General features: G+C 47.8%; 2 non-coding genes across 2 annotated transcripts; both read right to left on the reverse strand.

Annotated features, from left to right (window-relative positions):
- Positions 1-4698: 4698 nt before the first annotated feature.
- On the reverse strand, positions 4699-4805 carry LOC119978594. Its single transcript, XR_005463503.1, has one exon. It is a non-coding gene; the product is annotated as a U6 spliceosomal RNA (small nuclear RNA).
- Positions 4806-8438: 3633 nt separating this feature from the next.
- On the reverse strand, positions 8439-8545 carry LOC119978590. The gene has a single exon (XR_005463499.1). It is a non-coding gene; the product is annotated as a U6 spliceosomal RNA (small nuclear RNA).
- Between the last annotated feature and the right edge of the window lie 3055 nt (positions 8546-11600).

Below are 11600 nucleotides of genomic sequence, written 5' to 3' on the forward strand. Positions count from 1 at the left end.
GGATGAGGCGCTGGGCATGAAGATAGGGGGAGGACTCTGGATCAAGATACTGCACAGGATCAACTCCACCTCCTCCTGCGCCGGCCCGGCTAAGCCTGATGCAGCTCAAGGTGGTGCACAGAACGCATCTTAGTAAGACACGCATGAGCAGGTTCTTCCCGGAGGATGAGGATAGGTGTGAGCGGTGGCAGGGAGACCCGGCCAACCGCACCGACATGTTCAGGTCTTGCCCCAGACCCAGCCTCGGAAAAGGCCGTCCCAAACTCCCTATGTGCAGGGTGGTGAGGGTCGAGATGGAGCTGTGCCCACCTGTGGTAGTCTTCTGGGTGTCAGAGCATCCAGAGCTCTGGACAAGGAAGAGGGTAGCCGCCCTGGCCTTCGCTTTACTGATCGCAGGCAGAGACTTTTGCTAGGCTGGAAGTCGGCAGCACCACCTTTCAGACCTGGCTGAGTTCCTGCAGCTAGAAAAAATAAAATCCTCGGTAAGGGGATCAGAGATGATATTCCACAACACATGGAAGAAGTTCACAAACCTCTTTATGGACATGTTAGCAACCAGCAACTAGCTGGGGGGGGGGGGGGGGGGGGTGATAGGAAGGGGAGAGGTAGAAAGGGGGCACACAAGGAACACCGCCTGGATGCAAGGGAGCCCGCAGAAAAGGAGCGGGGAGCGAGGTCATTCACAGGAGAGGATATGGATCCCTCCCACACAGGCCAAACCAGAGAACAGACCTGTCTAACGTCCCCTAAGAACTCCCTCCCCAGCAAAACGAATGTAATTGTAATTATAAATTATGAATAATGTAAAGAGTCCTGGCAATAGTTGTAAATGCATATGTAAATTGTGTGTGACTCGTGTCACTAAATGTTAAGAGTCCCGATAAGAACACTTCTAAAAAACTATAAGATACACACTAATGGAAATAAAGTCGGGAAAAGAAAGAACTGGGACCACTGTCACAGACGTGGGGACAGCCTGCGGTACCTGTGTTGATATTGTTACTGACTGATTATTATTATTGTCTCTGTATTGTTTTGTAAAGTTTGGATATTAAGTGCAAAATGCCAATCAAAATATTCAAAAAAACTTTTCTCTTGTTTCCATTTTCTCACGCAAAATGCCTATTTTATCTATTCCCTCCATATTGCAAAGTATTCTAAAACATCTGGCCGCATATGACTGGTGGTATTCAAATGGAAACTGTTTCAGATGTCATGGAAATAGACAGTGCTGAAATGAAAAGAAAGCTGGATGGGGAAAAGCGGATCACTGCATTTGTTGTGACCAACTGGCTCTCTGGCCTGATACAATGTAGGTTGAACAGATAATCTAGGTTTTGATTATATTACCTCACCTCCAGATTCAGAGGCCCCTCCATGTCACTTCATCATTATTATTATGAGAGCTTTTTTGCCCACAGGATCCTCCCAGGTGACAGCAGGAAACTTCGAATGGCTTTGCATAAGTAGACCTTATGGAAAACCTGTAAGGGCATGCTCTTGAAGGTGTTGGAATTTGCGGCATAGCACAGAAGTGCTATTGACTATAACCACATTGTCATTTACCAACTATGTAGTGCTTCTCATCATTCACCAACAGAACAACACCACTCTGGAAACATCGAAATGAGTGCAATAATCAACAAAGAATTCGGCAAGTTTTTATTCATTCAAGGGATATGAGCATCGCTGCTTTCTGAATCGCTGCAGTCCATGTGGTGGAGGTACAGTAATGGTGCTGTTGGGGTGGGAGCTCCAGAGCTTTGATCCAGCAACAATAAAGGAACAGCAATGTATTTCCATGTCAGGATGGTGAGTGGCTTGGAGAGGGACTTCCAGGTAGTGTGTGCCCATGTGCCTGCTGCCCTTGTCCTTCTAGATAGTACCGGTCATGAGTTTGGAAGGTGGTGTCTAAGGAGCCTTGGTGACAGTCTGTAGTGGTACACACTAATGCCTCTGTGGTGGTGGAGGGAGTGAATGTTTGTGGATGGGGTGTTCAGGGCACGAGACCTGTTCTCTGACGTCGCTTTAGGCAGGAAGACTGCATCGAATTTTTTAAAAATCTTCTCCTTGGTCAGCGCGCTGATGTCAGGAGGAGGCAGTGTTTCTTGCTGGACTCCAGGCATGAGAATGGATGAACAAGTACGCATGCGCAGCGCGCCCGCATTCTGAAAGCTCGTCATTTTTAAAGCTAGTTGCAACCAGCATTTTAAAAAGCAGGCTGCTGCGGCCATTGCGCGTTAATTCCCGTGCTCGTCTACAGACGCTGAAATATGTCTTATGACGTAAGAACGGGATATGGCGCTCGCCTCATCGATCGACAGTTCCCAGACGCTGCGACGACTGATAAACGGACCTCACGTGACAATCACCAGGCAGGAATGTTCCCTTCCAGTCGGGGAACACTTCACCAGTCAATGGCAATCAGCCTCTGATCTTCGGGTAAGCGTTCTCCATGGCGGCCTTCAGGACGCACGACAATGCAGAATCGTCAAGCAGAAACTGATAGCCAAGTTCCGTACGCATGAGTACAAACTCAACCGGGATCTTGGATTCATGCCTCACTACATTTAATCCCCCACCATCTGTCCTGCGTTTGAAAAATCCTACAAACTGTCTTGGTTTGAGACAATTGACACTTCTTTAACTTGTCATATCCCTCTCTCCAGTCACAACGACTGGATCCCCAAAGACTTAATTACCTGCAAAGACTCGCTTTTAAAGTATCATCTTGCATCATTGGCTTTGTCTATATATGCTGTGTTTGTGTAACCTACCTCTTCATTCACCTGACGAAGGAGCTATGCTTCGAAAGCTGGTGATTCCAAATAAACCTGTTGGACTTGAACCTGGTGTTGTAAAATGTCTTACCGTGTCCACCCCAATCCAACGCCGGCATCTCCACATTGTGACAATGAAGATTATTAATTTCCTTCAACTGTACACTTTCTGCTGCAGTCTATTACGTCAAACACACCATGCTACAACTACAATTGCATTTTATATTTATGATTTGCAAACATAGTCTCCTACATGAAACAATTTGGCTACCACTGCAATTGGACCTTTACATTTTGTGATTTGCAAACATAGATACTGACAGGTCTGCAGGTGTCCATGTAAAGTATCATGGTCACTCGTTTACATAGATCACAACTCGCTCTTCCAACATGCTGCTGAAGACAATACATTCAGGTGCAGAAAAACAGGCAGCAAGGCTTTCCTTCAAACATTTCCCGAGTACTCAGCACACGAGTGCTATTGACTACAACCACCTTGTTTCTTAAAAGCCATCAGTCTTCAATGTCACTCACAAAAGTACAACACCACACGGGAAACATCCCCAGGGTGCAACAATCAGCAAAGAATTCTGCATGTCAGACAATTCAGAGCTGTCAACAGGAAAATGTTTCAAGCGCTTCATACCGACCTGGTCACTTTAGCTCAGGCATTGTCAAAGTCGGGGGCACGGCCCGCGGGTGGGTCACGGTTGGGTGTCAGGAGGGTCACGGAGCCGTTCGCCGCGGCACTCCCGAATGCGCAAATACGCGCGCAACAGCCACAGCCGCCGGTCTTTAATAACGCCGGCTGCATTCGGCCTTCAAAATGGCCACGAACATATTTTAAAAATTTGGCCGCACTGTGCATGCGTGCCCACTCATCGATGCGCATGCGCACCGCTAAGAGGGCGCGCCTGCGCAGTGCGGCTGCATTTTTTAAAATCTGGTCGCAGCCTTTTTGAAGGCGGTTTGGGGAGAATGATGTGATTGGTTACTTTCTGAACTTTGATGCTGATGAAGTGGAAGTCTCTTACACCAGGAATAGTGAGTGATCCAACAATGGTTTCACCGCAGCTGTAACTTCAACCAAGAGATGTCAACTTTTTTAATCTTGATTTTTAAACATTCCAAAACAAAGTGCCTGCAGGTCGTATTTGGAAGCTTTATCAATTAATTGATTTTTAAGTGTCTTTTATTATTTTACATTTTTAATTGTAATGTTTAGGTGAAACGTGGTGAACCTCCAATTTCTAGAGGATAAAAATATTTTCAGTTTATGCATTTTTTCCAGTTAAACTTTATCAAATAAACCCCCCACCCGAACTTGTAAACAAAAAGCCGGCTGCTGCGGCTGTTGTCCGCGAATTTGCGCAATCGGAGATGCAGAAGATTTTGAAGAAAGTTCCATGTAATCTTCCTGCCTGAAGGGAGGCAGAGAGTAGGTCACGCTCCCCGAACATTGACAACACGTGCTTTGGGCCCAATTGCGATTCCTACACTTTGTCAGCAGCAAACAAGTTAAGAGAAAATGGTGGGTCACGAAGGTCAGCCGGCGTGGGTCGTGAAGATTGGCCGGGTTGGGTCCCAAAGGTTGGCCAGTTGGTAAAAATAGGTCCCCGGAAAAAAAGTTTGAAAACACTGCTTTAGCTGGAGAAATGTATCAGTATTATTGAAGGAAGTCGCACAATGAATGACCTTTTCTGGGGGGGTCTGGAAGTCTGGAAGATATGTGCTGCTGAAGCAACATCGAGGACCGAAGGGCCTGTTCTGTGCTGTTCTATTAGTCCCAGTTAAACAGCGGATTTTACATTATAATGGTGGAGATGGAGCTGAATAAAGATGTTAAATTGAATGCATAATTGGCGGTTGAATCAAAGGAAAATGACTGTTTTTGAGAAGGTGAAATGTTTAGGTAGTGCAAAATATGGAACGCTTCACGAATTTGCGTGTCATCCTTGAGCAGGGGCCATGCTAATCTTCTCTGTATCGTTCCAATTTTAGTATATGTGCTGCCGAAGCGAGCACAACTGGATAAGGTACTCGAATGGCTTATAAAGCTTCAGATGCGTACACACTTTATAGTCGTAGTGACTGCGTTTTTGTTTTGATGCCTGTCACATTGTCCAATGATGTGGAGATGCCGGCGTTGGACTGGGGTGAGCACAGTAAGAAGTCTTACAACACCAGGTTAAAGTCCAACAGGTTTGTTTCAAACACGAGCTTTCGGAGCACGGCTCCTTCTTCAGGTGAAGAAGGAGCCGTGCTCCGAAAGCTCGTGTTTGAAACAAACCTGTTGGACTTTAACCTGGTGTTGTAAGACTTCTTACATTGTCCAATGTTATCCTGGCAATCGTACCGATTTCCAGACATAAATTGTCGGCTCATTCGTTTTCTGATGGGAGAATTAAATATCATGTTGGGAATGGCGATGTCAATTCCGGTCCCGCGTCTCTATATGTAGATGAGGAAGGTGGGCGGGGCTTCGATTTGGGTTTGATCCATCGGTGGACGGGTGCTGTTTCTTTATGGGCGCGGCCTGTGGTTCGGTGGGCGGGGCCTGTTGTTCGGATGGGCGGAGCCTGTTGTTCGGATGGGCGGGGCCTGTTGCGAGTTGGGCCCAGTGGGCGGGGCAATGATGCACCCTCCACCTGAGGTGAGTCAATCTCATCTTTTGCTCAGACATCAGGCACAGGCCCTCCCACTCAGCACTGCTGCCCTTTCCCACCAGATCCTCTCTGCACTTACCAAAGCCTAAAGGCCCCTCCTGAACTCTGCAGTCCAGACTTCAAGAAAGTAGCTGGGGATTGACCACTTTCACAAAGATTTAACTAGAAAGTGGAGTTGAGGCGCAGCAGATTGGGACTATATTCATTGGAATTCAGTAGAATGAAGGGGGATCTTCTAGAAGCTATGAAATTATGAAGGGTATAGAAAAGATAGGAGCAGGAAGGTTGATTCCACAAACGGGTGAAACTAGAACTAGGTAACATAGCCTCAAAATAAAGGGGAGCAGATTTAGGACTGAGTTGAGGAGGAACTTCTCCACCCACAGGATTATGATCCCGTGGAATTCCCTGCCCTGTGAAGCAGTTGAGGCCACTTCGTAGTATGTTTTTAAGGCAAAGATAGATTTTTGAAAAGTAAAGGAATTAAGGTGAGCAGGCAGGTAAGTGGAGCAGAGTCCACAAAACGATTAGCCACAACCGTATTGAATGGTGGAGCAGGCTCGAGGGGCCAACTGGTCTACTCTTTTGCCTAGTTTGTATATGCCTATGACTCGATGGGCCGAATGGCTCAATTCTGCCCCCACGTCATATAGCACTTCGGGCAGCACGGTAGCATAGTGGTTAGCACAATTGCTTCACAGCTCTAGGGTCCCATGTTCGATTCCTGGCTGGGTCACTGTCTGTGCAGAGTCTGCACGTTCTCCCCGTGTGTGTGGGTTTCCTCCGGATGCTCCGGTTTCCTCCCACAGTCCAAAGATGTGCGGGTTAGGTGGATTGGCCATGATAAATTGCCCTTAGTGTCCAAAATTGCCCTTAGTGTTAGTTGAGTGGGGTTACTGGGTTATGGGGATAGGGTGACGTGGTCTTGGATAGGGTGCTCTTTCCAAGAGCCGGTGCAGACTCGATGGGCCGAATGGCCTCCTTCTGCACTGTAAATTTTATGAAAAATAGCCTTATGATGCCCTAGATTTTGCTTTCTCATCCTCTTAATAAATCCAAGGATTCCACATGCTTTCTGATGGACTGAATGGCCACCTTCAATGGTATTTATGACTTTTATGTTACTTTCTCTTTTTCTTTTGAATAATATTTTATTGAGGCATTTATATTATAAATTTGAACACAATGGACAACAGCACCCCCCCCCCCCCCAAACCAGCCAACATGGCTTTACATAACCAACACCCCAACAAAAGTTCCCCACCAACTTGCCCCCACCTTGTCTGACTTCCACTGCCTGCCTTTTTTAACCCCTCCCCCCACTGACAGCTTAATCTTTCCCAAATTGGTCGATAAATGGCTGCCACCTCCGAGCAAACCCTTCCCCATCTTGCCCCTCAGTGCGAACTTAAGCCTGAAAACCCTGCCAGGTAACACACCCACACCCCTGACTTTGGGCAGGGTCCAAGTCCTTCCATTCTACCAAGAACCATCTCCGGGCTACTGGAGGCAAAGGCCACAGTATGGTGCATGATCCAGCACAACAATTGCTGAATTCTACACATCGACCACACCCGCCAACCACGTCTTGTCGCTAAGCTAGCTGGTAAAGCTGGTTTCCGGGTGCAAAGTGAGGGGTGAGCTGAAAAGTGACAGGGTAGGGGAGAGGGTGGAGGAGGGGTGGACTTCTGACTATTAGGGGACCCCCAGGAGGCTGGAGATGAAGACTAGATGACGGTTGCTGCCGAGGGGCGGATCTGGAGAGGTGCAGGCCATGGGCTAAGGGCTGGCCTAGGAAAGGTCATGGCTGATCGACAGGGTGGGGGAGGGAACACAGGGCACAACCGATAGAGTACCCTTTGTCGTCCAGTACTTTCCCGGAGCGGAGAAACTACGACATCTTCTTCGCAGCCTTCAACACGTTATCGATGAAGATGAACATCTTGACAAGGTCCTCCCCACACCCCCACTACTTGCCTTCAAACAACCGCGCAACCTCAAACAAACCATTGTTTGCAGAAAACTATCCAGCCTTCAGAACAGTGAACACGACAACACACAACCCTGCCATGGCAACCTCTCCAAGACATGCCAGATCATCAACATGGATACCACAATTACACATGAGAACACCACCTGCCAGGTACACGGTACATACTCATGCGACTCGGCCAACGTTGCCTACCTCACACGTTGCAGGAAAGAATGTTCAGAAGCATGGTACATTGGCAAGACCATGCAGAAGCTGCGACAATGGATAAATGGACATCTCGCGACAATCGGCAGGCAGGAATGTTCCCTTCCAGTCGGGGAACACTTCAGCAGGCAAGGGCATTCAGCCTCTGTTCTTCGAGTAAGCGTTCTGAAAGCCGGCCTTCAGGACGCGCGACAACACAGAATCGCTGAGCAGAAACTTATAGCCAAGTTCCGCACACCAGAGTACGGCCTCAACCGGGACCTTGGATTCATGTCACATTACATTCAGCACCCCCACCATCTGGCCTGTGCTTGCAAAATCCTACCAACTGTCCTGGCTTGCAACAATTCACATCTCTTTAACCTGGGATTACCCTGCTCTCTGGCTCTACAAAGACTTCATTACCGGCAAATGCTCGCATTCAAAGTATCGTCTTGCATCTTTGACTTTGTCTATATATATGTTTCAGGATCCTACTTCTTCATTCACCTGAGGAAGGAGCAGTGCTCCGAAAGCTAATGATTTGAAACAAACCTGTTGGACTTTAACCTGGTGCTCTGTGCTCACCCCAGACCAACACTGGCATCTACACAACACAAATTAATGAATTAAAGTTTCAAATGACTGATTGAAAAGAGTCAAATTTGCACGTTTGAGAAATTTATGGATGAAAAGTTAGAATTGAGAGAAGTGGGGAAGGAGCTGAATTAAGATGTTGAATTGAATGGATGACTGGTGTTTGAATTGAAGAGGAAAATGTGCATGTTTTGCAGAAGGTGAAATGTTTAGGTAGTGCAAAATATGGAACGCTTCACGAATTTGCGTGTCATCCTTGCGCAGGGGCCATGCTAATCTTCTCTGTATCGTTCCAATTTTAGTATATGTGCTGCCGAAGCGAGCACAAATAGATGTGGTGGTCGAATGGCTTATAAACGCTCGGATGCGTACACACTTTGTAGTCGTAGTGACTGCGATTTTTGTTTTGATGTCTGTCACGTTTCCGATGTTATTCTGGCAATCGTACCGATTTCCAGACATATAAATTGTCGGCTCTTTCGTTTCCTGATGGGAGAATTAAATATCATGTTGGGAATGGCGATGTCAATTCCGGTCCCGCGTCTCTATATGTAGATGAGGAAGGTGGGCGGGGCTTCGATTTGGGTTTGATCCATCGGTGGACGGGTGCTGTTTCTTTATGGGCGCGGCCTGTGGTTCGGTGGGCGGGGCCTGTTGTTCGGATGGGCGGAGCCTGTTGTTCGGATGGGCGGGGCCTGTTGCGAGTTGGGCCCAGTGGGCGGGGCAATGATGCACCCTCCACCTGAGGTGAGTCAATCTCATCTTTTGCTCAGACATCAGGCACAGGCCCTCCCACTCAGCACTGCTGCCCTTTCCCACCAGATCCTCTCTGCACTTACCAAAGCCTAAAGGCCCCTCCTGAACTCTGCAGTCCAGACTTCAAGAAAGTAGCTGGGGATTGACCACTTTCACAAAGATTTAACTAGAAAGTGGAGTTGAGGCGCAGCAGATTGGGACTATATTCATTGGAATTCAGTAGAATGAAGGGGGATCTTCTAGAAGCTATGAAATTATGAAGGGTATAGAAAAGATAGGAGCAGGAAGGTTGATTCCACAAACGGGTGAAACTAGAACTAGGTAACATAGCCTCAAAATAAAGGGGAGCAGATTTAGGACTGAGTTGAGGAGGAACTTCTCCACCCACAGGATTATGATCCCGTGGAATTCCCTGCCCTGTGAAGCAGTTGAGGCTACTTCGTAGTATGTTTTTAAGGCAAAGATAGATTTTTGAAAAGTAATGGAATTAAGGTTAAGGTGAGCAGGCAGGTAAGTGGAGCAAAGTCCACAAAAAGATTAGCCACAATGTTATTGAATGGTGGAGCAGGCTTGAGGGGCCAGCTGGTCTACTCTTTCTCATAGTTTGTATATTCCTATGACTCGATGGGCCGAATGGCACAATTCTGGTCCCACGTCTTATAACGCCCTAGATTTTGCTCTCTCATCCTCTTAATAAATCCAAGGATTCCACATGCTTTCTGATGGACTGAATGGCCACCTTCAATGATATTTATGATTTTTAAGTTACTTTCTCTTTTTCTTTTGACTATTTTATTGAGGCAGTTATATTATAAATTTGAACACAATGGACAACAGGCCCCCCCCCCCCCCCCCCCCCCCCCCCCCCCCGGCAAACCAGCGAACATGGCTTTACATAACCAACACCCCAACAAAAGTTCCCCACCAACTTGCCCCCACCTTGTCTTACTCCCACTGCTTCCCCTTTTTAACCCCTCCCCCACTGACAGCTTAATTTTTCCCAAAGAAGTCGATAAACGGCTGCCACCACCGAGCAAACCCTTCCCCATCTTGCCCCTCAGTGCGAACTTAAGCCTGAAAACCCTGCCAGGTAACTCACCCACACCCCTGACTTTGGGCAGGGTCCAAGTCCTTCCATTCCAGCAAGATCCGTCTCCGGGCTACTGGAGGCAAAGGCCACAGTGCGGTGCATGATCCAACACAACAATTGCTGAATTCCCCACATCGAGCACACCCGCCAACAGCGTCTTGTCGCTAAGCTAGCTGGTAAAGCTGGTTCACGGGAGCAAAGTGGGGGGGTGAGCTGAAAAGTGACAGGGTGGGGGCAGAGGGTGAGGAGGGATGGACATCTGACGATTGGGGAACTTCCATGAGGCTGGAGATGGAGACTAGATGACAATTGCTGCCGAGGGGCGGTTCTGGGGAGGTGCAGGCCATGGGCTAAGGGCTGGCCTAGGAAAGGTCATGGCTGATCGACAGGGTGGCAGGGGTGGGGGGAGGGGGAGGGGGAGGGGGGGGCAAGAGCCCTGCCCGACCAGACTGGTAACGTGGAATGTTTGTGGCCTGAATGGGCCAGTCAAGAAGGCCTATGCCCATTCACACACTTGAGACAGTTGAAGGCGGACGTGGCCATGTTACATTAGACACACTTGAAGCTGGGGGATCAATTTAGACTGAAAAAGGGATGGGTCGGACAAGTGTTCTATTCAGGATTGGACTTTAAAACGAGGGGGGTGGCCATCCTGATTAACAAAAGGGTGGCGTTTGAGATGGGGAAAATAGAGACAGACCAGGGAGGCAGATTTATTATGGTTAGCAGTAAACTGGATGGAATGGCAGTGGTGTTGGTAAATATATATGCCTCAAACTGGGATGATGTCGCGTTTGTTAGGAAGATGCTGGGGGAAATCCCGGACCTCGACTCGCACTGGTTGGTTATGGGGGGCGATTTTAACACAGTCTTGGATCCTAGGTTGAACTGGTCGCGTTCTAGGTCAGGGAAAGTATCAGCAATGGCAAAAGAACTGCAGGGGTTCATGGAGCACATGTGGGGTGTTGATCCGTGGAGATTTGAGAGGCCAAGGAGCAAGGAATATTCATTCTACAAATGCCTCAATAAAATATTTTCGGAAAAAAAACAGCCTCTTGTCCAGCACAAAAAATTCGGGAGTAGACCTGTGCACATGGGAAAGCAACGGAAATTCCTTCGCCCTCGGCCTCTCAAACCTCCACGGATCCACCCTCCTCATTGTTCACTGGGGTCCTCTTGGATGAGACACTGAATTGGGGATCCCCTCATATGTCTATTTAGCTGACGTGAAAGATCCATGTGAAGATGAGAAGGGAATTCTACAAGAATACTTACCAAACTTAAGACCATAAGACATAGGAGTGGAAGTAAGGCCATTCGGCCCATCGAGTCCACTCCACCATTCAATCATGGTTGATTTCAACTCCATTTACCCGCTCTCTCACCATAGCCCTTAATTCCTCAAGAAATCAAGAATTTATCAATTTCTGTCTTAAAGACACTCAATGTCCCGGCCTCCACCGCCCTCTGTGGCAATGAATTCCACAGACCTACCACTCTCTGGCTGAAGAAATTTCTCCTCATCTCTGTTTTAA

This window comes from Scyliorhinus canicula, chromosome 1 (genome assembly GCF_902713615.1).
Source record: "Scyliorhinus canicula chromosome 1, sScyCan1.1, whole genome shotgun sequence".
In the NCBI taxonomy this organism is placed as follows: Eukaryota; Metazoa; Chordata; class Chondrichthyes; order Carcharhiniformes; family Scyliorhinidae; genus Scyliorhinus; species Scyliorhinus canicula.